The following is a 27,316-nucleotide window of genomic DNA, read 5'->3' on the forward strand; positions in this document are numbered from 1 at the left end:
ATCGACTGCTTAGAAGCAGGTGCGCCCAACTTGTTGGGTGCATACAATATAAACAGCGAGTCAGATTTTCTGACTCCAGCCGTCCTTGCAATGTATATTTTTAAGGCTCTGACAACGTCCAACAACTTGGAGTCCTCCAAGTCGCTAGTGGCCGCAGGCACCACAATAGGTTGGTTCAGATGAAATGCTGATACCACTTTAGGGAGAAAATGCGGACGAGTCCGCAGTTCTGCCCTATCCCAATGGAAGATTAGATAAGGACTTTTATAAGATAAAGCCGCCAATTCAGATACTCTCCTGGCAGAGGCCAGGGCTAGTAACATAGTCACTTTCAATGTGAGATATTTCAAATCCACCTTTTTCAATGGTTCAAACCAATGGGATTTGAGGAAATCTAAAACTACATTTAGATCCCACGGTGCCACCGGAGGCACCACAGGAGGCTGTATATGCAGTACTCCCTTGACAAAAGTCTGGACCTCAGGGACAGAGGCCAATTCTTTTTGGAAGAATATTGACAGGGCCGAAATTTGAACCTTAATGGATCCCAATTTGAGACCCATAGATAATCCTGATTGCAGGAAATGTAGGAAACGACCCAGTTGGAATTCCTCCGTCGGAACCCTCCGATCCTCGCACCACGCTACATATTTTCGCCAAATGCGGTGATAATGTTTCACGGTGACTTCCTTCCGTGCCTTAATCAAGGTAGGAATGACTTCTTCTGGAATGCCTTTCCCTTTTAGGATCTGGCGTTCAACCGCCATGCCGTCAAACGCAGCCGCGGTAAGTCTTGAAAAAGACAGGGACCCTGCTGTAGCAGGTCCCTTCTCAGAGGTAGAGGCCACGGTTCGTCCGTGAGCATCTCTTGAAGTTCCGGATACCAAGTCCTTCTCGGCCAATCCGGAACCACTAGTATTGTTCTTACTCTTCTTTGCCGTATGATCTTCAATACCTTTGGTATGAGCGGCAGAGGAGGAAACACATACACTGACTGGTACACCCAAGGAGTTACCAGTGCGTCCACAGCTATTGCCTGTGGATCTCTTGACCTGGCGCAATATTTGTCCAGTTTCTTGTTGAGGCGAGACGCCATCATGTCTACAATTGGTCTTTCCCAACGGTCTATTAACATGTTGAAGACTTCTGGATGTAGACCCCACTCTCCCGGATGAAGATCGTGTCTGCTGAGGAAGTCTGCTTCCCAGTTGTCCACGCCCGGGATGAACACTGCTGACAGTGCTATCACGTGATTCTCCGCCCAGCGAAGAATCTTGGCAGCTTCTGCCATTGCACTCCTGCTTCTTGTGCCGCCCTGCCTGTTTACATGGGCGACCGCCGTGATGTTGTCCGACTGAATCAACACCGGCTTTCCTTGCAGGAGAAGTTCCGCCTGGCTTAGAGCATTGTAGATTGCTCTTAGTTCCAGAATGTTTATGTGAAGAGACTTTTCCAGACTCGTCCATACTCCCTGGAAGTTTCTTCCTTGTGTGACTGCTCCCCAGCCTCTCAGGCTGGCGTCCGTGGTCACCAGGATCCAATCCTGAATGCCGAATCTGCGGCCTTCTAATAGGTGAGCCTTCTGCAACCACCACAGAAGTGACACCCTTGTCTTTGGTGACAGGGTTATTCGCAGGTGCATCTGCAGATGCGACCCTGACCATTTGTCCAACAGATCCCTTTGGAATATTCTTGCATGGAATCTGCCGAATGGAATTGCTTCGTAAGAAGCCACCATTTTTCCCAGGACTCTTGTGCATTGATGTACTGACACTTTTCCTGGTTTTAGGAGGTTCCTGACCAGATCGGATAACTCCTTGGCTTTTTCCTCTGGAAGGAAAACCTTTTTCTGAACCGTGTCCAGAATCATTCCTAGGAACAGCAGACGAGTTGTCGGGATTAAATGGGATTTTGGAATATTCAGAATCCACCCGTGTTGTCTTAGCACCTCTTGAGATAGTGCTAAAGCTGTCTCCAGCTGTTCTCTGGACCTTGCCCTTATTAGGAGATCGTCCAAGTATGGGATAACTAATACGCCTTTTCTTCGAAGAAGAATCATCATCTCGGCCATTACCTTGGTAAAGACCCGAGGCGCCGTGGACAATCCGAACGGCAGCGTCTGAAACTGATAGTGACAGTTTTGAACAATGAACCTGAGGTACCCCTGGTGTGCGGGGTAAATCGGAACGTGTAGATACGCATCCTTGATGTCCAAGGATACCATAAAGTCCCCTTCTTCCAGGTTCGCTATCACTGCTCTGAGTGACTCCATCTTGAACTTGAACTTTTTTATGTAGAGGTTCAAGGACTTCAGATTTAGAATAGGCCTTACCGAGCCATCCGGCTTCGGTACCACAAATAGAGTGGAATAATACCCCTTTCCTTGTTGTAATAGGGGTACTTTGACTATCACCTGCTGAGCGTACAGCTTGTGAATGGCTTCCAACACCCTCTCCCTTTCGGAAGAGACGGTTGGTAAGGCAGACTTCAGGAAACGATGAGGAGGATCCGTCTCTAATTCCAACCTGTACCCCTGAGATATTATCTGCAGGATCCAGGGGTCTACCTGCGAGTGAGCCCACTGCGCGCTGTAATTTTTGAGACGGCCCCCCACTGTCCCCGAGTCCGCTTGAGAGGCCCCAGCGTCATGCTGAGGTTTTTGCAGGAGCCGGGGAGGGCTTCTGTTCCTGGGAAGGAGCTGCCTGTTGGTGTCTCTTCCCTCTTCCTCTGCCTCGTGGCAGGTACGACAAGCCCTTTGCTCTCTTATTTTTGTAGGAGCGAAAAGGCTGCGGTTGAAAGGTCGGTGCCTTTCTCTGTTGGGGAGTGACTTGAGGTAAAAAAGTGGATTTCCCGGCAGTAGCCGTGGCCACCAAGTCTGATAGACCAACTCCAAATAACTCCTCCCCTTTATACGGCAAAACCTCCATGTGACGTTTTGAATCCGCATCGGCTGTCCACTGTCGTGTCCATAAGGCTCTTCTGGCTGAAATGGACATAGCACTCACCCGAGATGCCAGTGTGCAAATATCCCTCTGTGCATCACGCATATAGATAAATGCATCCTTTATTTGTTCTAACGACAGTAAAACATTGTCCCTATCTAGGGTATCAATATTTTCAATCAGGGATTCTGACCAAACTACTCCAGCACTGCACATCCAGGCAGTTGCTATAGCTGGTCGTAGTATAACACCTGCATGTGTGTATATATTCTTTTGAATAACTTCCATCTTTCTATCTGATGGATCCTTAAGTGCGGCCGTCTCAGGAGAGGGTAACGCCACTTGTTTGGATAAGCGTGTGAGCGCCTTGTCCACCTTAGGGGGTGTTTCCCAGCGCGCCCTAACCTCTGGCGGGAAAGGGTATAATGCCAATAACTTTTTTGAAATTATCAACTTTTTATCAGGAGCAACCCACGCTTCATCACACACGTCATTTAATTCTTCTGATTCAGGAAAAACTGTTTGTAGTTTTTTCACACCATACATAATACCCTGTTTTACGGTATCTGTAGTATCAGCTAAATGTAACGTCTCCTTCATTGCCAAAATCATATAACGTGTGGCCCTACTGGAAAATACGTTTGAATTTCTACCGTCGTCACTGGAATCAGTGCCCGTGTCTGGGTCTGTGTCGACCGACTGAGGCAAAGGGCGTTTTACAGCCCCTGACGGTGTTTGAGGCGCCTGGACAGGCATTAATTGATTGTCCGGCCGCCTCATGTCCTCAACTGACTGTTTAAGGGAAGATAAACCATCACGTAATTCCACAAATAAAGGCATCCATTCTGGTGTCGACCCCCTGGGGGGTGACATCTGCATATTTGGCAATTGCTCCGCCTCCACACCAATATCGTCCTCATACATGTCGACACCACGTACCGACACACACCGCAAACTCACAGGGAATGCTCTAATGAAGACAGGACCCACTAGCCCTTTTGGGGAGACAGAGGGAGAGTCTGCCAGCACACACCACAAAGCGCTATATATACAAGGGATATCCTTATATTAAGTGCTCCCTTATAGCTGCTTTAATATATATATATATAGCCATTAATGTGCCCCCCCTCTCTGTTTTACCCTGTTTCTGTAGTGCAGTGCAGGGGAGAGACCTGGGAGCCGTTCTGACCAGCGGAGCTGTGACAGAAAATGGCGCCGTGTGCTGAGGAGATAGGCCCCGCCCCTTTTTCGGCGGGTTCTTCTCCCGCTATTTTTCCAGTCAGGCAGGGGTTAAATATCTCCATATAGCCCCTATGGGCTATATGTGAGGTATTTTTAGCCTTGTATAAGGTTTATATTTGCCTCTCAGAGCGCTCCCCCCCAGCGCTCTGCACCCTCAGTGACTGCCCAGTGAAGTGTGCTGAGAGGAAAATGGCGCACAGCTGCAGTGCTGTGCGCTACCTTATGAAGACTGAGGAGTCTTCAGCCGCCGGTTTCCGGACCTCTTCACGCTTCAGCATCTGCAAGGGGGTCGGCGGCGCGGCTCCGGGACCGGACTCCACGGCTGGGCCTGTGTTCGATCCCTCTGGAGCTAATGGTGTCCAGTAGCCAAGCAGCAAATCCACTCTGCATGCAGGTGAGTTTACTACTTTCCCCCTAAGTCCCACGTTGCAGTGATCCTGTTGCCAGCAGGACTCACTGTAAAGAAAAAAAACCTAAACTAAACTTTCTCTAAGCAGCTCTTTAGGAGAGCCACCTAGATTGCACCCTTCTCGTTCGGGCACAAAATCTAACTGGAGTCTGGAGGAGGGTCATAGGGGGAGGAGCCAGTGCACACCACCTGACCTAGTAAAGCTTTACTTTTTTGTGCCCTGTCTCCTGCGGAGCCGCTATTCCCCATGGTCCTTTCAGGAACCCCAGCATCCACTTAGGACGATAGAGAAACATAGTTTCTGAGGTTGAAAAAAGACAATTTGTCCATCGAGAACAACCTGTCTGTGGTCTCCTACACTGTATTATTTTTAGGACTAATTTTATCTGTTGTGAATGTTGGCTGCTGTGTTTATTCCTTTTTTTTACCTATAGTGCGTGATCTACCCACCATAACCCTGTATATCCTTATTCATTAGGAATTTATCTAGCCCACTCTTAAAATACCACTGACTCATCACAAAATCTCCTGAACTATAAGGACTAGGAACTTGATATTTGGACAGTAGCTTGCTTTTGTGACATAGGCACCCACTAAGAGAATAATTTTTCAAAATTCCATCCACAAGTTGGTTAAAAAGGCTGAGATGATTATTGGGAATTCCCTCCTCACAGAGGAGACTTAAGACAGACCACCCAGCCGGGGCTATAAAGAATGCATGGTGTCAGCGATACCAAGTCTCGGAGGGGGGAGGACACAATGCTCTGTTCCGGGACTTCCTTGCCAGTGGCAATTGCACAGCAGTCCATTATTCAAATAGGGGAGCCACATTAACCGCCACCCCTGGGGGGGTGACACTCATTTCACCCAGCGGATTGGCCAATCTAGAACCGGCGATAGTGACGCGCGGGGCCCTATCGCTATGGGGCATACACATGGAGAGATCCATGCTTAATTTCTAAGCAATCTTGTCAGATTGTTTAGAAATTAAGCATACATCTCTCTGTGTGTACCCCCCTTTAAATGCTTGATAGCAACTGGAAAGCTTGAAAGTCAGCAACTGCTTATCTGCTGTGTAAAGGGTACCGACAGCTCTCCCAGTGACCTTAAGTGTTGTGCGAAAATCTTTACCTTTTTACCTCAAAGGAGGAGCTCTAAAGAGAGCGAGAAGCTAAGCAAGGAGACCTAGGGCCCTTTGGGATAGAGTCAGCCTATCCCTGCAATCCTGACATATTTAACATGCAGTGGGCGGAGCTTGGCCTGTCCTCCCAGCATTTACAGCACTGAGCAGAGCAGCATCAGAGGTGGGATGAGGCAGAGAAGGAGGCGGATTATTCTCCTCAACGCCAGCCTTTTGACAGCATCAATCTGGGGATGGCCCGCCCTGAGGTGCGGCCTGACAAAGATTGGGAGCGGTGGGTGGTGCATGTCCTGTTGTAAGTCTAATTGCTGATCTTCTGTGATATACTGTGTAGTTTTGTGTTATATATGTAAACATTTTTAAAAGAATTAAATTTGCTCAAATACCAGCGCTTTTCATCTCTTTGTGATTATACTTGAAATTCCGTGCGAAGCACTGGTATTCAGTTAGAATATATATATATATATATATATATATATATATATATATCTTAATTATAGTATTTAAAGGGGCTCTCACAAGATTGTTGCCCAGACCTTAATCCGGCCCTGATAGAATCATGGAATCACTCTGTTTGAACCCCTGAAAGGAAGCCGCCTAACTGCTGCCACTCTGCAAGGAGTAAAGGGGCAGATGTATTAAACCTAGAGAAATGATAAAGTGGAAGGTGATAATGCACCAGCCTAACTGTCAAGTTACAGGCTGGGTCTGAAAAATAACAGGAGCTTACTGGCTGGTGCGTTATTACCCAGGGGTGTATCTAGGAGCCAGAGCGCCCATGGCAAAATAAGGGACTGCCCCCCCCCCCACACACACACACACACACTCCCCGGGACACAGAGGGGGAGTTACAGGAGAGGGTGAGGGCAGGGACGCTGAGGGCAGTGACGCTAAGGGGGAGTTAGAGGGAGGGTGAGGGCAGTGACACTGTGGGGGAGTTAGAGGCAGGGTGACGGCAGTGACACTGAGGGGGAGTTACAGGAGAGGGTGAGGGCAGTGACGCTGAGGGGGAGTTAGAGGGAGGGTGAGGGCAGGGACGCTGAGGGAGAGTTAGAGTTGTTGGGGCTCTCATAGTGTAAATAAGCGTTAAAGATGCTTTTTTTTTTATTACTACTGTCACCAGCTGAAACTCAAATGTTAGGCCCCTGAAAAAATGTACATTGTATGCCACACAATGCCCCCAATTCGAGTTATATGCAGCACCGTGCCCCCCACTGCACGTTATATGCCAGACGGTGTCCCCACTGCACGTTATATGCCAGACGGTGTCCCCACTGCACGTTATATGCCACACAGTGTCCCCACTGCACGTTATATGCCACACGGTGCCCCCACTGCACATTATATGCCACACAGTGCCTCCAATGCACATGCATGTAAATGGCCTGTGTCTGCTGAACTGTGGGGAGACATGCCCTTCTTCCCTATCAATACCAGTGGTGGTGCCAGTAGAGGAAGACGCGTTGCTGGGCTGTGACAGATATTTGGCAGTAGGGGGAGAGAGAGAAATGGGGGAGGGAGAAAGGAGAGAGAGAGAGATGGGGGGGGGGGGAGGAGAGAGAGGGTATCAGGAAGTATGAGAGTAGTGAAAGATAGAGGGTGTCAGAGAGAGAGAGAGAGAGAGAGAGAGAGAGAGAGAGAGAGAGAGAGAGAGAGAGAGAGAGAGAGAGAGGTGTTAGAGAGAGAGAAATCCGGAGGCAGATCTTACCAACCCCAGCAGAAGCCTGGTCCTACAGCAGAGTCGCATCGGTAAGCTGGGCAGAACGGAGGCAGCTGAGGGGAATTGCTGGTTTCAACTACCAGGTTGCTGTCCTGACATTGTCACACGCTGGAAGAGGAGAGAGGAGGAAGCCACTGTGTTCGTCACCGCATTACAATAAAGAAAACTCTGAATAAACTACAGCTCCCAGCAGCCCTTGGATGTGAGCTCCGGCAGGAAGGGCTGCTGGGAGCTGTAGTTTATGCAGAGTTTTCTTTATTGTAATGTGGTGTGCGGCGCCGGAGCTGACCCGCTCCCCATCCGGAGACGCTAACCGCTGCTCGCCATCCTGTAGCCGGCTCCCGCGGCTCCTCTCCCAGCCAGGTGCCGCACACACTTCAGGTGCGCTCAGTGTGCCGGGCGGGCGTGGCTATGCAAATAGTGTCCCTTTAGCGGCCAATCAGCGCCGGGAGCGAGCCTCCTGCATTAACCCGCTCTGTGCCGCTGCTGATGCTGGGACTGGGGAGGGAGGAGGGTCCTGCCTGTCTGCTCCGCTCCCCGGCTGGGGGGGACAGCAGTCCTGCACTCTGGGAATGGAGGGGTTACAGCGGACTCTTTATTAACCGTTCACCAGCCAGGGGCATCGCGGCAACGGTCCCTGCTGAGGGAGGGCGTGCAGCTGTGCGGGAGCCGGGCTGCCCGTGGCTCTGCAGCTGGGACCTGTGGTAATGTGGTGTGCGGCGCCGGAGCCCGGCGCCAATTACTGTGGCTGCCGCTGCTGCCTGCCAGGGGAAGGGGGACAAATATGCTACTTCTACAAAGTGTATCTACCCACTGGCCGCGGGTTGCACCGTCGGGTGGCGCCCCTCCTCGGCTGGCGCCCCTGGCGAGTGCCATCCTGGCCAATAGGTAGATACGCCTCTGTTATTACCTTCCACTTTATCAGTTCTCCAGGCTTAAGACATCTGCCCCAACGTGTGCTATTTTTACCTCAAGATTTGGGATTTCAATCATCGGGAAATATTTCGGCCTGAAGAAGTAGGCAGCGGTCCTGTGAAACGCGTATCAAAAGTTTATACTGATTTGATGTACGTTATATTGGATTGCTGCATATTGAGACACAGATGTGATTGAATTTCATGATCTATGATGAATCCTTAATGAATACTGTTTTTTAAAGAAATATAGCAGACTCTTCAATTGGGGGAGCCTGCGCCAGAAATTACTGTATGTTGTCTGCCTAGGACCATATTAGCCAACTTTCTGTCTGCCCCCTCCGGATGGAGTCACCCAATTTGCCATGCGTGGGTGAGGGGTGAGTCCAAATGGGCAATGCAGGGCTTTTGGCTGTGCAATTGTGTCACTTTTGCTCCTTCCCCGCTATATAATGCCATAATCACTGACATTTTAAAGTTTCACTTTACTCAGTAAGCCTCCGTGAGACTTGACTCTTCTGGGCATCTAGGAGAGCCACCTGAGATTTGAGAGACTTCAGGCTAGGGTACACCTCTAACAAATCTAAACGTCTCTCTGCAGTGCACATTTTATATATCTGTCCCACCTGCAGTACATCATTGTTTTGCTAAGGTATAAAGTTACCCTTTTGTTTTACTCCCAAATAGGAATCAGCCCCATAATCCAAAACCTTCTAATAGAGTTCAAATATGTGGATCCCTACAAAGATAAGAAGGCATACCATAGGCAAACGCAGGGGGGGTTTCCGGTTGCACGGAAACCCCCATCCTCTTGGTAAGTGGCTAAAATGATGACAGCAATAGCAGTGGTATATAATATGATTACTAGAGCTGCCGCCACATTATGCAGTGTAGGGACAGAGCAGAGTTGCAGCACATTTCCAGTGTGGCAGCTTCTTCTACCAAGTTTGCTGTGATGGTGGATCTGAATCCTCAATCAGTCCACTGGAGCAGAGAGTAGCTACCAGGAAGAAGAGACAGTAGCCTTACCAAGAGGTGGGAGAATGTGTGCTTAGAAAGTGCAGTACTGGTTCTATTATGTTTATGTATTTATTTCTTATGGTATGCTTAACCTTTTCCTGACCACTTATCTTATTTATATGATTTAAATATGTTTAATACAGCCTATACTATTGACCATCTATAGTGTTATATAGTAATACTGTATTCCATACAGTATCCAGTGTATAAAAAGACTAGAGATGAGCGGGTTCGGTTCCTCGGAATCCGAACCCCCCCGAACTTCACTTATTTTACACCGTTCCGAGGCAGCCTCAAATCTTCCCGCCTTGCTCGGTTAACCAGAACGCGCCCGAACGTCATCATCCCGCTGTCGGATTCTCGCGAGATTCGTATTCTGTATAAGGAGCCGCGCGTCGCCGCCATTTTCACTCGTGCTTTGGAGATTGAACGGAGAGGACGTGGCTGCGTTCTCTCCCTGAAAAGCTCCGTAATCTGTGCTCAGTGTGCTGAAAATATCTGTGCTCAGTGTGCTGCAAATAATCTGTGCTCAGTGTGCTGAAAATATCTACGTTCTCTGCCTGAAAACGCTCCATATCTGTGCTCAGTGTGCTGCAAATATCTGTGCTCAGTGTGCTGCAAATAATCTGTGCTCAGTGTGCTGAAAATATCTACGTTCTCTGCCTGAAAACACTCCATATCTCTGCTCAGTGTGCTCCAAATATCTGATCAGTGTGCTGCATTGTGGGGACTGGGGACCACCAGTATATAATATATACTTTTCTATAGCTTCTATACTGCTTGTCAGAACACATGGGTCACAGTTACACCGCTCTGTCTGTACTGATATATACAATAATATATATACTTTTCTTATTTTCTATAGCTTCTATACTGCTTGTCAGGACACATGTGTCACAGTTACACTGCTCTGTACTGATATATACAATAATATATATACTTTTCTATAGCTTCTATACTGCTTGTCAGGACACGTGTCACAGTTACACTGCTCTGTACTGATATGTACAATAATATATATACTTTTCTATAGCTTCTATACTGCTTGTCAGGACACATGTGTCACAGTTACACTGCTCTGTACTGATATATACAATAATATATATACTTTTCTGTAGCTTCTATACTGCTTGTCAGGACACATGAGTCACAGTTACACCGCTCTGTACTGATATACAGTAATATTATATATACTTTTCTATAGCTTCTATACTGCTTGTCAGGACACATGGGTCACAGTTACACTGCTCTGTCTGTACTGATATATACAATAATATATATACTTTTCTTATTTTCTATAGCGTCTATACTGCTTGTCAGGACACATGTGTCACAGTTACACCGCTCTGTACTGATATATACAATAATATATATACTTTTCTATAGCTTCTATACTGCTTGTCAGGACACGTGTCACAGTTACACTGCTCTGTACTGATATACAGTAATATTATATATACTTTTCTATAGCTTCTATACTGCTTGTCAGGACACATGGGTCACAGTTACACTGCTCTGTCTGTACTGATATATACAATAATATATATACTTTTCTTATTTTCTATAGCTTCTATACTGCTTGTCAGGACACATGTGTCACAGTTACACTGCTCTGTACTGATATATACAATAATATATATACTTTTCTATAGCTTCTATACTGCTTGTCAGGACACATGTGTAACAGTTACACCGCTCTGTCTGTACTGATATATACAATAATATATATACTTTTCTTATTTTCTATAGCTTCTATACTGCTTGTCAGGACACATGGGTCACAGTTACACCGCTCTGTACTGATATATACAATAATATATATACTTTTCTTATTTTCTATAGCTTCTATGCTGCTTGTCAGGACACATGTGTCACATTTACACTGCTCTGTACTGATATATACAATAATATATATACTTTTCAATAGCTTCTATACTGCTTGACAGGACACATGTGTCACAGTTACACCGCTCTGTCTGTACTGATATATGCAATAATATATATACTTTTCTTATTTTCTATAGCTTCTATACTGCTTGTCAGGACACATGGGTCACAGTTACACTGCTCTGTCTGTACTGATATATACAATAATATATATACTTTTCTTATTTTCTATAGCTTCTATACTGCTAGTCAGGAAACGTGTCACAGTTACACTGCTCTGTACTGATATATACAATAATATATATACTTTTCTATAGCTTCTATACTGCTTGTCAGGACACATGGTCACAGTTACACTGCTCTGTACTGATATATACAATAATATATATACTTTTCTATAGCTTCTATACTGCTTGTCAGGACACATGTGTCACAGTTACACTGCTCTGTCTGTACTGATATATACAATAATATATATACTTTTCTTATTTTCTATAGCTTCTATACTGCTTGTCAGGACACATGGGTCACAGTTACACTGCTCTGTCTGTACTGATATATACAATAATATATATACTTTTCTTATTTTCTATAGCTTCTATACTGCTAGTCAGGACACGTGTCACAGTTACACTGCTCTGTACTGATATATACAATAATATATATACTTTTCTATAGCTTCTATACTGCTTGTCAGGATACATGTGTCACAGTTACACCGCTCTGTCTGCAGGGGCGAATCTACCTATTGGCCAGGATGGCACTCGCCAGGGGCGCCAGCAGAGGAGGGGCGCCACCAGCGGTGCCACCCACGGCCAGTAGGTAGCAGCTGGATCCGTTCCTCTACCCGCGCTGGGTAGTTCCTCACATGCTGCCAGCAATGAACACACCATGCAGCAGCGGGCGCCGGCACTGCATCGCACTACAAACAAGAAACGCTACATAAACTACACCTCCCAGCAACCAGGAGCTCCCGGCAGCAAGGGCTGCTGGGAGGTGTAGTTTATGTAGTTTCTTGTTAGTAGAGAGTGGTGCAGTGCCGGACCCCGCCCGTGCTCCCAGAGCCGATGCACAGCCTGTCCGGCTACACCGTTCCCACCCACAGTCCCAGAGCGGCCCGCCCGCTGCCCGCTCCGGCCTGTAGCCGGCTGGATGTTGGCTGCCCAGGAGAGTCCTGAGGAAAAGATCCGCCGCGGGACTCCCCAACCATCGGCGATCCCACTCCAGCACAGGTGGGGATGGGAGCTGGGCATCCTGCATGGATGGAGGGGATTCTGCACAGCACAGGGGGTAGTGGATTCTGGCAGAAACATTCTGCACATGGGGAGGATGCTGCGGGGGGGGGGGGGGGGTGTCTGCATAGGCTGCACAGGCTAGAATTCATTTACTGAATATAAGGATCTGTGTCTAATCTGAACAGTAGGACCATCACTCCTGAGCTGCTAGAAGATAAGCTATTGTTATGCACAAGAAGCTACAAATTCCTCCCTTCCCGTAACCCGGGCCTGATAGTAATTATCCTGATCACAATAACAGGACATCCCCAGCCTGTAATCCATACATAAATACAGATTATAAAGAAAATACATATTCATGTTTAATCGCATCTTGGCTGAGTAAACTGCTTGACCACACTATGGGGGTCATTCCGAGTTGATCGCTAGCTGCCGTTGTTCGCAGCGCAGCGATCAGGCTAAAAAGCGGCACTTCTGCGCATGCGTATGGGACGCAATGCGCATGCGTGATGTACTTTCACAATAACCGATGCAGTTTCACACAAGGTCTCGCAACGCTTTTCAGTCGCATTGCTGGGCGCAGAGTGATTGACAGGAAGTGGGTGTTTCTGGGAGGTAACTGACTGTTTTCAGGGAGTGTGCTGAAAAACGCAGGTGTGTCAGATACAAACGCAGGCGTGCCAGGGGAAACGTAGGCGTGGCTGGCCGAACGCAGGGCGTGTTCGTGACGTCAAAACAGGAACTAAATAGTCTGAAGTGATCGCTAGCTAGGAGTAGGTCTGCAGCTACTCAGAAACTGCACAATCTTTTTTTGTAGCAGCGCTGCAATCCTTTCATTCGCACTTCTGCTAAGCTAAGATACACTCCCAGAGGGCGGCGGCTTAGCGTTTGCACGGCTGCTAAAAGCAGCTAGCGAGCGAACAACTCGGAATGAGGGCCTATCTCTTGGGTGTAATGTACTTTTGACCAGAACTGTTTTGTGGATAATGTGAGGTTTAGCCAGATATACGATCTACAGAATGCATGGTTTGAGAGCTATGATATGCATATACAATGTATTTCTCATTAAACAAATGATAGACCCAGCTCAGGAGATAGTATTGAAACCAAAGGATAATACATTGCGGTCTCTGCATTCTTGTTAGTGCCTTAATACAACACTTTTTGATTACACAAGGCCGGGAGTGCCGCTGTTTATTTTCTTCTATTTACCTTACCTGGCGGGGGGGGGGGGGTGCACTCCTTTACTTTGCCAGGGGCGCTCGGACCCCTAGATACACCCCTGTCTGTCTGTACTGATATATACAATATATATACTTTTATAATTTTCTATAGCTTCTATACTGCTGTCAGGACACATGTGTCACAGTTACACTGCTCTGTACTGATATATACAATAATATATATATACTTTCTCTATCGTCCTAAGTGGATGCTGGGGTTCCTGAAAGGACCATGGGAATAGCGGCTCCGCAGGAGACAGGGCACAAAAAAGTAAAGCTTTACTAGGTCAGGTGGTGTGCACTGGCTCCTCCCCCTATGACCCTCCTCCAGACTCCAGTTAGATTTTGTGCCCGAACGAGAAGGGTGCAATCTAGGTGGCTCTCCTAAAGAGCTGCTTAGAGAAAGTTTAGTTTAGGTTTTTTTTTTCTTTACAGTGAGTCCTGCTGGCAACAGGATCACTGCAACGTGGGACTTAGGGGGAAAGTAGTAAACTCACCTGCATGCAGAGTGGATTTGCTGCTTGGCTACTGGACACCATTAGCTCCAGAGGGATCGAACACAGGCCCAGCCGTGGAGTCCGGTCCCGGAGCCGCGCCGCCGACCCCCTTGCAGATGCTGAAGCGTGAAGAGGTCCGGAAAACGGCGGCTGAAGACTCCTCAGTCTTCATAAGGTAGCGCACAGCACTGCAGCTGTGCGCCATTTTCCTCTCAGCACACTTCACTGGGCAGTCACTGAGGGTGCAGAGCGCTGGGGGGGGGCGCTCTGAGAGGCAAATATAAACCTTATACAAGGCTAAAAATACCTCACATATAGCCCATAGGGGCTATATGGAGATATTTAACCCCTGCCTGACTGGAAAAATAGCGGGAGAAGAACCCGCCGAAAAAGGGGCGGGGCCTATCTCCTCAGCACACGGCGCCATTTTCTGTCACAGCTCCGCTGGTCAGAACGGCTCCCAGGTCTCTCCCCTGCACTGCACTACAGAAACAGGGTAAAACAGAGAGGGGGGGCACATTAATGGCTATATATATATATATTAAAGCAGCTATAAGGGAGCACTTAATATAAGGATATCCCTTGTATATATAGCGCTTTGTGGTGTGTGCTGGCAGACTCTCCCTCTGTCTCCCCAAAAGGGCTAGTGGGTCCTGTCTTCATTAGAGCATTCCCTGTGAGTTTGCGGTGTGTGTCGGTACGTGGTGTCGACATGTATGAGGACGATATTGGTGTGGAGGCGGAGCAATTGCCAAATATGCAGATGTCACCCCCCAGGGGGTCGACACCAGAATGGATGCCTTTATTTGTGGAATTACGTGATGGTTTATCTTCCCTTAAACAGTCAGTTGAGGACATGAGGCGGCCGGACAATCAATTAATGCCTGTCCAGGCGCCTCAAACACCGTCAGGGGCTGTAAAACGCCCTTTGCCTCAGTCGGTCGACACAGACCCAGACACGGGCACTGATTCCAGTGACGACGGTAGAAATTCAAACGTATTTTCCAGTAGGGCCACACGTTATACGATTTTGGCAATGAAGGAGACGTTACATTTAGCTGATACTACAGATACCGTAAAACAGGGTATTATGTATGGTGTGAAAAAACTACAAACAGTTTTTCCTGAATCAGAAGAATTAAATGACGTGTGTGATGAAGCGTGGGTTGCTCCTGATAAAAAGTTGATAATTTCAAAAAAGTTATTGGCATTATACCCTTTCCCGCCAGAGGTTAGGGCGCGCTGGGAAACACCCCCTAAGGTGGACAAGGCGCTCACACGCTTATCCAAACAAGTGGCGTTACCCTCTCCTGAGACGGCCGCACTTAAGGATCCATCAGATAGAAAGATGGAAGTTATTCAAAAGAATATATACACACATGCAGGTGTTATACTACGACCAGCTATAGCAACTGCCTGGATGTGCAGTGCTGGAGTAGTTTGGTCAGAATCCCTGATTGAAAATATTGATACCCTAGATAGGGACAATGTTTTACTGTCGTTAGAACAAATAAAGGATGCATTTATCTATATGCGTGATGCACAGAGGGATATTTGCACACTGGCATCTCGGGTGAGTGCTATGTCCATTTCAGCCAGAAGAGCCTTATGGACACGACAGTGGACAGGCGATGCGGATTCAAAACGTCACATGGAGGTTTTGCCGTATAAAGGGGAGGAGTTATTTGGAGTTGGTCTATCAGACTTGGTGGCCACGGCTACTGCCGGGAAATCCACTTTTTTACCTCAAGTCACTCCCCAACAGAGAAAGGCACCGACCTTTCAACCGCAGCCTTTTCGCTCCTACAAAAATAAGAGAGCAAAGGGCTTGTCGTACCTGCCACGAGGCAGAGGAAGAGGGAAGAGACACCAACAGGCAGCTCCTTCCCAGGAACAGAAGCCCTCCCCGGCTCCTGCAAAAACCTCAGCATGACGCTGGGGCCTCTCAAGCGGACTCGGGGACAGTGGGGGGCCGTCTCAAAAATTACAGCGCGCAGTGGGCTCACTCGCAGGTAGACCCCTGGATCCTGCAGATAATATCTCAGGGGTACAGGTTGGAATTAGAGACGGATCCTCCTCATCGTTTCCTGAAGTCTGCCTTACCAACCGTCTCTTCCGAAAGGGAGAGGGTGTTGGAAGCCATTCACAAGCTGTACGCTCAGCAGGTGATAGTCAAAGTACCCCTATTACAACAAGGAAAGGGGTATTATTCCACTCTATTTGTGGTACCGAAGCCGGATGGCTCGGTAAGGCCTATTCTAAATCTGAAGTCCTTGAACCTCTACATAAAAAAGTTCAAGTTCAAGATGGAGTCACTCAGAGCAGTGATAGCGAACCTGGAAGAAGGGGACTTTATGGTATCCTTGGACATCAAGGATGCGTATCTACACGTTCCGATTTACCCCGCACACCAGGGGTACCTCAGGTTCATTGTTCAAAACTGTCACTATCAGTTTCAGACGCTGCCGTTCGGATTGTCCACGGCGCCTCGGGTCTTTACCAAGGTAATGGCCGAGATGATGATTCTTCTTCGAAGAAAAGGCGTATTAGTTATCCCATACTTGGACGATCTCCTAATAAGGGCAAGGTCCAGAGAACAGCTGGAGACAGCTTTAGCACTATCTCAAGAGGTGCTAAGACGACACGGGTGGATTCTGAATATTCCAAAATCCCATTTAATCCCGACAACTCGTCTGCTGTTCCTAGGAATGATTCTGGACACGGTTCAGAAAAAGGTTTTCCTTCCAGAGGAAAAAGCCAAGGAGTTATCCGATCTGGTCAGGAACCTCCTAAAACCAGGAAAAGTGTCAGTACATCAATGCACAAGAGTCCTGGGAAAAATGGTGGCTTCTTACGAAGCAATTCCATTCGGCAGATTCCATGCAAGAATATTCCAAAGGGATCTGTTGGACAAATGGTCAGGGTCGCATCTGCAGATGCACCTGCGAATAACCCTGTCACCAAAGACAAGGGTGTCACTTCTGTGGTGGTTGCAGAAGGCTCACCTATTAGAAGGCCGCAGATTCGGCATTCAGGATTGGATCCTGGTGACCACGGACGCCAGCCTGAGAGGCTGGGGAGCAGTCACACAAGGAAGAAACTTCCAGGGAGTATGGACGAGTCTGGAAAAGTCTCTTCACATAAACATTCTGGAACTAAGAGCAATCTACAATGCTCTAAGCCAGGCGGAACTTCTCCTGCAAGGAAAGCCGGTGTTGATTCAGTCGGACAACATCACGGCGGTCGCCCATGTAAACAGGCAGGGCGGCACAAGAAGCAGGAGTGCAATGGCAGAAGCTGCCAAGATTCTTCGCTGGGCGGAGAATCACGTGATAGCACTGTCAGCAGTGTTCATCCCGGGCGTGGACAACTGGGAAGCAGACTTCCTCAGCAGACACGATCTTCATCCGGGAGAGTGGGGTCTACATCCAGAAGTCTTCAACATGTTAATAGACCGTTGGGAAAGACCAATTGTAGACATGATGGCGTCTCGCCTCAACAAGAAACTGGACAAATATTGCGCCAGGTCAAGAGATCCACAGGCAATAGCTGTGGACGCACTGGTAACTCCTTGGGTGTACCAGTCAGTGTATGTGTTTCCTCCTCTGCCGCTCATACCAAAGGTATTGAAGATCATACGGCAAAGAAGAGTAAGAACAATACTAGTGGTTCCGGATTGGCCGAGAAGGACTTGGTATCCGGAACTTCAAGAGATGCTCACGGACGAACCGTGGCCTCTACCTCTGAGAAGGGACCTGCTACAGCAGGGTCCCTGTCTTTTTCAAGACTTACCGCGGCTGCGTTTGACGGCATGGCGGTTGAACGCCAGATCCTAAAAGGGAAAGGCATTCCAGAAGAAGTCATTCCTACCTTGATTAAGGCACGGAAGGAAGTCACCGTGAAACATTATCACCGCATTTGGCGAAAATATGTAGCGTGGTGCGAGGATCGGAGGGTTCCGACGGAGGAATTCCAACTGGGTCGTTTCCTACATTTCCTGCAATCAGGATTATCTATGGGTCTCAAATTGGGATCCATTAAGGTTCAAATTTCGGCCCTGTCAATATTCTTCCAAAAAGAATTGGCCTCTGTCCCTGAGGTCCAGACTTTTGTCAAGGGAGTACTGCATATACAGCCTCCTGTGGTGCCTCCGGTGGCACCGTGGGATCTAAATGTAGTTTTAGATTTCCTCAAATCCCATTGGTTTGAACCATTGAAAAAGGTGGATTTGAAATATCTCACATTGAAAGTGACTATGTTACTAGCCCTGGCCTCTGCCAGGAGAGTATCTGAATTGGCGGCTTTATCTTATAAAAGTCCTTATCTAATCTTCCATTCGGATAGGGCAGAACTGCGGACTCGTCCGCATTTTCTCCCTAAAGTGGTATCAGCATTTCATCTGAACCAACCTATTGTGGTGCCTGCGGCCACTAGCGACTTGGAGGACTCCAAGTTGTTGGACGTTGTCAGAGCCTTAAAAATATACATTGCAAGGACGGCTGGAGTCAGAAAATCTGACTCGCTGTTTATATTGTATGCACCCAACAAGTTGGGCGCACCTGCTTCTAAGCAGTCGATTGCTCGTTGGATTTGTAACACAATTCAACTTGCACATTCTGTGGCAGGCCTGCCACAGCCTAAAACTGTAAAAGCCCACTCCACAAGGAAGGTGGGCTCATCTTGGGCGGCTGCCCGAGGGGTCTCGGCATTACAACTCTGCCGAGCAGCTACGTGGTCGGGGGAGAACACGTTTGTAAAATTTTACAAATTTGATACCCTGGCAAAGGAGGACCTGGAGTTCTCTCATTCGGTGCTGCAGAGTCATCCGCACTCTCCCGCCCGTTTGGGAGCTTTGGTATAATCCCCATGGTCCTTTCAGGAACCCCAGCATCCACTTAGGACGATAGAGAAAATAAGAATTTACTTACCGATAATTCTATTTCTCGGAGTCCGTAGTGGATGCTGGGCGCCCATCCCAAGTGCGGATTATCTGCAATACTTGTACATAGTTATTGTTAACTAATTCGGGTTATTGTTAAGGAGCCATCTTTAAGAGGCCCTTTCTGTTGTCATACTGTTAACTGGGTTTAGATCACAAGTTGTACGGTGTGATTGGTGTGGCTGGTATGAGTCTTACCCGGGATTCAAAATGCCTCCCTTATTGTGTATGCTCGTCCGGGCACAGTACCTAACTGGAGTCTGGAGGAGGGTCATAGGGGGAGGAGCCAGTGCACACCACCTGACCTAGTAAAGCTTTACTTTTTTGTGCCCTGTCTCCTGCGGAGCCGCTATTCCCATGGTCCTTTCAGGAACCCCAGCATCCACTACGGACTCCGAGAAATAGAATTATCGGTAAGTAAATTCTTATTTTTCTATAGCTTCTAGTATTACAGTGCAGCATTTTGGTGACTAACAGTATATAGTTGTACAGTAGGCCATTGCTGTATCTTGCAGCTCTGTGTCACTGCAAGTATCCATCCATTTCATTTTCTTCCCGTGATTTGGACCAATAATTCCATTGATTAGAACTAATAATTCCAGTGATTTTGTCATTTTCTTCCAGTGATTTGGACCAATAATACCATTGATTAGAACAAATAATTCCAGTGATTTTGTCATTTTCTTCCAGTGATTTGGACCAATAATTCCATTGATTAGAACTAATAATTCCAGTGATTTTGTCATTTTCTTCCAGTGATTTGGACCAATAATATAATTGATTAGAACGAATAATTCCAGTGATTTGGTCATTTTCTTCCAGTGATTTGGACCAATAATACCATTGATTAGAACGAATAATTCCAGTGATTTTGTCATTTTCTTCCAGTGATTTGGACCAATAATACCATTGATTAGAACGAATAATTCCAGTGATTTTGTCATTTTCTTCCAGTGATTTGGACCAATAATACCATTGATTAGAACAAATAATTCCAGTGATTTTGTCATTTTCTTCCAGTGATTTGGACCAATAATACCATTGATTAGAACAAATAATTCCAGTGATTTTGTCATTTTCTTCCAGTGATTTGGACCAATAATACCATTGATTAGAACGAATAATTCCTGTGATTTCGTCATTTTCTTCCAGTGATTTGGACCAATAATACCATTGATTAGAACGAATAATTCCTGTGATATTGAGGTGTTTGTGTCGCTTATCTTAGCCGTCCAGCGACCACAGTGGACCTCTTTTTCTCTTTTCTTTGCATCATGTGCGGTTTGGGGCCAATTTTTGAAGTGCCATCCTGTCTGACACTGCAGTGCCACTCCTAGATGGGCCAGGTGTTTGTGCCGCCCTTTTGGGTCGCTTTGCTTAGTCATCCAGCGACCTCGGTGCAAATTTTAGGACTAAAAATAGTAGTGTGAGGTGTGAGGTGTTCAGAATAGACTGGAAATGAGTGGAAATTGTGATTATTGAGGTTAATAATACTATAGGATCAAAATTACCCCCAAATTCTATGATTTAAGCTGTTTTTGAAGGGGTTTTGAAAAAAAACACCCGAATCCAAAACACACCCGAATCCGACAAAAAATTTTCAGGGAGGTTTTGCCAAAACGCATCCAAATCCAAAACACGGCCGCGGAACCGAATCCAAAACAAAACACAAAACCCGAAAAATTTCTGGTGCACATCTCTAAAAAAGACCAATGTTTACATTAATGTCAGTGGTCGTTACTAGGTTCTTCTACCATTCCCCAGACTCCCGCTGTTTCTCTAATGTTCCGCGTAGTGGGAGATTGTGGATTGCATTTGTAAACCCCCCTCTAGAAATCCTGCGTTTGCCACTGCATACAATAAATATAGGGATGTATTTATAGCGTAATACAAAATGTATGAAATAGCAAAATATAGAATTGTATTCTTTAATGTATTTTTCTTAGTTTACTTTAATAATTTGCACTGTTTATTGTTTTGTGAGCGCACATAAATGTAAAACTAGACATGTGTGGTGATTATGAACTATCTACACTTTTATGTTTAGTGTGTCTGATGCATGCGGTATATAGGTACCAATTTACATGTACTTTATATGGACAGGCCATAGATAGTAATTTAAAGGGGTGGGGTTCAAACAAAGGGCCTAATTCAGACCTGGACGCTGCTACGGCAGCAGTCGCAGGCTGAAGGCTGGAGAAGTCTGCGCACGCGGAGCAGCAGCGTTGTTGCGGGGGCATGTTAAAAAGGCCCATTGTGTATCAGCCATAGAAATCAACTTCTACGACTGATACGGGCCTTTCTAACGGGTTTTGATTCTGACAACAACATTTTTTAAAAGATCATCAGAAAGTATTGGCGTATTCTACAGGGAGATCCTGTCTTGAAAATATAATCCCGGTGAAACCTAAATTCAACTACCGTAGAGCCCCTAATCTGAAAAACCGTTTGGTGAAAAGTGCCCTACCCATCAAGACCAGCAATCCCATCAGAACAGAAGGATTCCACAGGTGCGGCATCTGTCTGGGATGCAGACAGGTGAAGACAGATAAATCCAAATATACAGAAATAACCCTCAATGGAACCACTATGAAGATACAGGATTTTATAACATGCAATACCACCAACCAACGTTGTGTATCGTATTACCTGTACATGCGGCACATCCTATGTGGGCAGAACCTCACGATCCTTAAAAACTTGCATAGGTGAACATTTACGCAATATCCGGAAGGGTCTCACCATCCATCACCTTTCCGATAATTTCAGGACAGCACACCAATGCCCCCCGAATTCCATCAACCATTTTGTGGGCCTTATCAATATCAAAGCTTCATGGAGAAATAGGAATATAGAAACCAACCTACCAAAAGCTGAAATTAAAACTATATTACATTTACAGACACCCTCTCCCAAAGGCCTGAATCAGGACTTCGAAATCAAATGGTTTTTTGTAGTGATTTTCCATTTTTCCTCATTTTTATCATCTCACTTTCCTCTGGTCTTACAAATCATGTTTTTATGCATTTCTTAATTTCATATCTCATGTTTTTATAGCTCATGTTTTCTACATTAATGAACATAAAGTTATTCTCCTTCTCTCCCTGTTTATTTATGATTAACACCCATCTGAGAAAAAGCAACTAATGGATCATATTAAGCACCTTAATGAAGTCTGCGCCTATGAGAAAAAGCATGTACTCTTTGATCAACGTAGAACTCTTTATTTCTGGCACTTGGAAATCAAACTCTGTTACGAACTTCAATTCCAGTTTCCTGTAAATGAAGAATACCTCATGACGCCACTCGCAGAGCATCACTTCCGGGAAATGAAACGCAAGCTCCCGTGTTACGCACATCGGACATGACGTCACTTCTGGTTCTGGGGATGCCCAGATTGAAAGTCAACGGACAGTATACGCGGCCGCTGTCTAATGGCTAGGACTGACTACAAATACCAGTGGCACCAGCACAGAGGGTATACTGCCTTGAGGAAGGGACCAGGTAGTCTCGAAATGCGTTGGCGTTATCCGTCTGTGCCTTTCAAATTTATGGACCTTTTGGACTGAGCGCTGATCACTATTGGGAATACCAGCTTTGGAGCCACAAGTAGGATATTTTTCCTGGGGATACCCTGTTTCACCATACCTGAGGCTCCATCTACCCTTACTGGTAGGACCATCTTCACTATCAGCTTCACTCATTTTATTTTGTTTTACTCATGTTTCCATTTCCATGTGTTATATGGTTGCACGTTTTTATTAAATTGATGTCATATCTTTACTCATAGTGTGATGTAAAGTGTATTTTACACATATACACTTTTACATGACACCCAGCATTGCCGTGTTAAGGATTAAGCGCCATTAGGGGAGTGTCACTTTTTTTTCCATTTTGCACTACCCGGGATTTAAACCCATTGCCTGTGGCATTGCAGTCAGACCATCTATTCATTGAGATTCTGTCTATTCATTGTCTGCCCTTGCATAGAAAGGTAGATAATTCTAAGCTAGCGAATTCTATTTGAAGCTTACCATGTACTTTGTGAAAACATTATTAGCATTACGGATGAGCAGATCTATGTAATGTGTGGCTGGAAGGGATTGGATTTATTTACAAAGTACCAGTAGCTTCCCCACGAGGCATGCACCTTATGTCCCTATTGAAAAAAATGGGGGGGAGGGGGACGCCAATGCTCTCTCTGGCACAGGACACCAAAAAATCTGGTTATGGCAGTGCCCAAGTCAGATGCAGCCACATCTGTGTATGCAATAGGCAATCTCCCATCTGCGACTTTATGTAAATGCCACTACAGAGCCCATCCGTGGTGTACTGCTGTGTGTCTGCAAGGACTGAGACACCCACTGTCAGCGTCTGTAGCTGCCGAAATAATGACTGATGCGTCTTTAGGCCGCACTGTGGAAACTTGCACCAGGCCTAGGCCATGTGCAGTGTCTCTGTCCCTGTATGACACCCTCCTATGTGAGTGATTGAGCGCCTGTGTATGTAATAGGGCAGCATGGACGGTGTAATGGTTAGTGTTACTGCCTCACAGCACTGAGGTCATGGGTTTGACTCCCACCATGGACCTAACTGTGTGGAGTTTGTGTATTCTCCCTGTACTTGCGTGGGTTTCCTCCGGGTACTCCGGTTTCCTACCACAATACAAATATATACTGGTAGGTTAATTGGTTTCCAACAAAATTAACCCTAGTGTGAATGTATGTGCGTGTACATGTGGTAGAGAATATAGATTGTAAGCTCCACTGGGGCAGGAAAAGATGTGAATGGCCAAATATTCTCTGTAAAGCGCTGCAGAATATGTGTGCGCTATATAGATAACTGGTAAAAAAAACAAAAACCACTTTCACCGACACACCCACAACATTCCCATGACATGCTAGAACAATTATCTCGGTGCGTGCGCTAGGCCAGCTCCCAGTGACTGCCCAAGATGTCCAAGACATCTCTGCTACTGTCAATCTGGATTCCAGCAGCGCCTCTCTGTGTACACACCGTGTAATACATGCGCAGCACCAGTTTTTGGGGGGATTTCCACGGATGTGCAGTAGCAAAGAATCGCTCAGCTAGGTGAACATCGGCACAGTGTGCAGCTCTGATTCTGTGAACCCAACTGCTTTTGATTGGCAGGAGGGTGAATCTTGGTGTAGTTTCTGTAGAAACAAACCAAGCACCTATGTCCATCTGTGTTCCAGCCCTACAAGGTCACTCAGCCTCTAATGAATAACTATATAAAACTCGAGTGCATGGTCTGACACCTGACAATAGAGGAGGCTGGGGTGCCCTCAGGCTGTAGGGCCCACTGGAGAATTCCCCTATACCCCTGTGCACAGGCGTCACTATGGGGGTGGTAGACCTATTGACTGTAGACCTTTTTAGTGTAGATCTAATAATCCAGACTCTTTACAGACGGCTTTGCAAGGATCAACCATCAATGGTCACCATCAATTGTGCCATCTGTGTTTTACATTGATGGCAGGAACCTATTGATGGTGAACCATTAATAGTTTGCACCATTGCTGATCATCACAGTGAAGGCAGTAGCTGGGTGGCAGGACAGACAGGTGTGCTCCTTACCCCTAAACCACAGGGAGAAAACATTATTGTATCCTGCCTGCCATTGAAAAAAACAATCACCATCAGTAGCAAACAATCAATGGTTTATAGCCATTCTCACTCTATCTTCCCTGAAGGAGCTTGAATGAAGATGTGGCACCCCGTCTGTGTTAATATGTGTGTACAATTTGTTGTTTTATAAAAGCTATAAATAGTAAACAGCACTAGGAGAATCTAGATACAGCATACAGCCCAAGCACTTTACCAGGTGTTTGGTTTATTGAAATGTGCCAGAGATGTTTATATAGCTGTACTCACAGTTATGGACTCAGTGGACATGGATTGAGCTAAGCTTGAGTGAAACATACAGAGGACCAGCCGGTCATGTATGAGGGTAGTGGTGCAGTACTGTAGCGGTATTTGCAGGATACAATGCAGGATACTCGCAGGATACAACACAGGGTCACCTGAGGTAAGTGGAACACTTCTGTGTCCCACTGTGGCGCTCAAACACAGTAACAAAATGGCGCCGCACATATGCAGAAGACAAAACAGCGGCCATCTTGGTAAAAAAAAGAATGCTTCACTTATAGAGCATTAACTGAGATAGCGTAATAGCACACTCCATATTTCAACAGTCTGCACATGCGCACACTCATTACCTGTACTGAAGAAGTCTTTCGCATTAAATAGAGCATTGCTGGACACAAAAGTATTTGCTGGGGCAGCGGTTTTATGCAAGAGCTTTGAAACACGCTAGTGATATTTTATGTAAAATTTGACAATTTGATAAATAGACACCTAAATAACCAACTGAATTTATATTATTGCAGCTAAACCCATGCAATGCATCTCCTAACACATGCATACTATTAGTGAAAGTTTCTAGAATTAACTATGAACAACACACAGCTGAAAATAGAACGTAAATCTGATTCAGGCATGTCAGTGGGGAAACTCTGTATCCCATGGTGGGAAGCCGGTCTCTTGCTCCATCAGTCATATAGTCATCATCTCTCCCAGCATGGCTTTAGAGTCCAACAAGGCTGACAGTCTGCCCTTTATGACCTCATGTCATGTCTGGCACTGAGAGTTGTGGCTGTAGGCTTATACAACATTAAGGCACAACGGCCTCCGTGTACTGTATGGCCGCTATAACTCACTAAAGTGAATTCCATGATTTACTGCGAGAAAACTCTCCACTATTTCAACCTGTAAAAAGAAAACGTGTTACGACAAGTTAAATTGCATTCTCTAAAAGTGATGGAAGAAATTAAACATCATTATACATATGCATCTCAGTCAGATGATAATAATAATATTATTCCTACAGTAATTGTGGATATTCAGTAGCTGTTATTTATTGGTCTTGTGTACAGATCACTCATCTATGGTCCATGGACTTCCCAGGTCAAGACATAGCTGACTTACACAATGTAAATGTGTGTGTGCTCTCTGTGTGATACAGTTTTACTTACATGAATTATTAATTTGTTGGGGTTTTTTTTTGCCGCAATAATATACAGCACTGTATATGTAAGAAAATAGCTCAGCCGCACTAAGTGGGAATGAAATTACAAGCGAAGGGTGCGAAATTGCTTTTGCATTTAAAAGCTACCCAGTAGTGAACAATTTGTGCGAGATCGCAATGCCGTAAAGTACGAGGGATAAGTACTGCATAGGGCACCAGGTTGGAGAGGTGCTCTCCCATCTCACTTCACTGCTATTCACTGTTACAGCAGCCAGAGGTGGAACTACCAGCGCTGAATCCAGTGTTTTGCACCGGGGCCTGCCGCAATAAAGAGGCCTGTCGTTGGCTCAGACTTGTTAGATAATGGTGCGCTCTGTACATTGTCTCCTCATGCATAGGCTCTCATGGGCGCATCCTCTAGTGTTTGTCCGTCTAGTGTCTGTGTCTCAGGGAGGCGGAGCCCAACACTGAGCTCCTCCATCTTAGAGAGCTGAGTGAGAGAGAGAGACTTCAGCATTCCTCCGTGTGCTACATGTACCACGCTGCCGAAGCTAGGGACAGAGCTAGGCAGTGCATTCCTTCTTCACAGCGGGAGTCAGCCTGCACGGACGTGCAGTCCTCCATCCCTTAACACCGGAGCCATACCCTGCAGTCATACCGCAGCCACATATGCTATACTGAAAAGTACCGCTAATACACTGTCTGCCAAATGCCTACTATTACAGCATATCTAAGTCACCTGTGTGTACCTCAAATAAACCTGCTTGCTGTTAACTCTTTAAGTGTGTGGACTAACGTAACTACATCAGGCACCGCAATACTTGCCAACAAGACTGACTCATTATATACATTGATGCCTGTCACTGCTGACTGATGCGGTCCAGGGAGAGGCGTCCTTCTCCTCTCTCATCCCCTCTCTCTCTCTGCTCCTCCCCTTTCCTACCTTCCTCTCTGAGGCAGTCGTTAAGGAGAGGAGGAGCCACTCTCCCCACACTGCCGTTCTGGGCCCAGGTAAGCACATTGTATATTTGTCCCCCACTGCCTCTCTCCAGCGTCACCCACTGCCTTTCTCCAGCGTTACCCAGGGCCATCTTAACAG

The 27,316-nt window shown here is 46.3% G+C and overlaps 1 protein-coding gene and 1 long non-coding RNA gene across 4 annotated transcripts in view; one reads left to right on the forward strand and one right to left on the reverse strand.

The window, feature by feature from the left end:
- The window catches only part of LOC134957652 (tenascin-N-like), a 618,734-nt gene that overhangs the window by 403,384 nt on the left and 188,034 nt on the right, over positions 1-27,316 (forward strand). Inside the window, exon 1 of one of the 3 annotated variants that reach the window (XM_063939693.1) lies at positions 7,325-7,483. The exons of the other annotated variants lie outside the window; for them this stretch is intronic. The gene's annotated coding sequence lies outside the window, so the exon portion shown is untranslated. Of the gene's footprint in view, positions 1-7,324; positions 7,484-27,316 lie in introns of those variants that run through there. 3 annotated transcript variants of the gene reach the window in all.
- LOC134957654 (uncharacterized) overlaps positions 25,289-27,316 on the reverse strand; it is an 86,672-nt gene continuing 84,644 nt past the window's right edge. The window contains exon 4 of the long non-coding RNA XR_010186695.1: positions 25,289-25,958. This is a non-coding gene — a long non-coding RNA (uncharacterized LOC134957654). The remainder of the gene's footprint in view (positions 25,959-27,316) is intronic.

Source organism: Pseudophryne corroboree, chromosome 9, assembly GCF_028390025.1.
Source record: "Pseudophryne corroboree isolate aPseCor3 chromosome 9, aPseCor3.hap2, whole genome shotgun sequence".
Lineage (NCBI taxonomy): Eukaryota > Metazoa > Chordata > Amphibia > Anura > Myobatrachidae > Pseudophryne > Pseudophryne corroboree.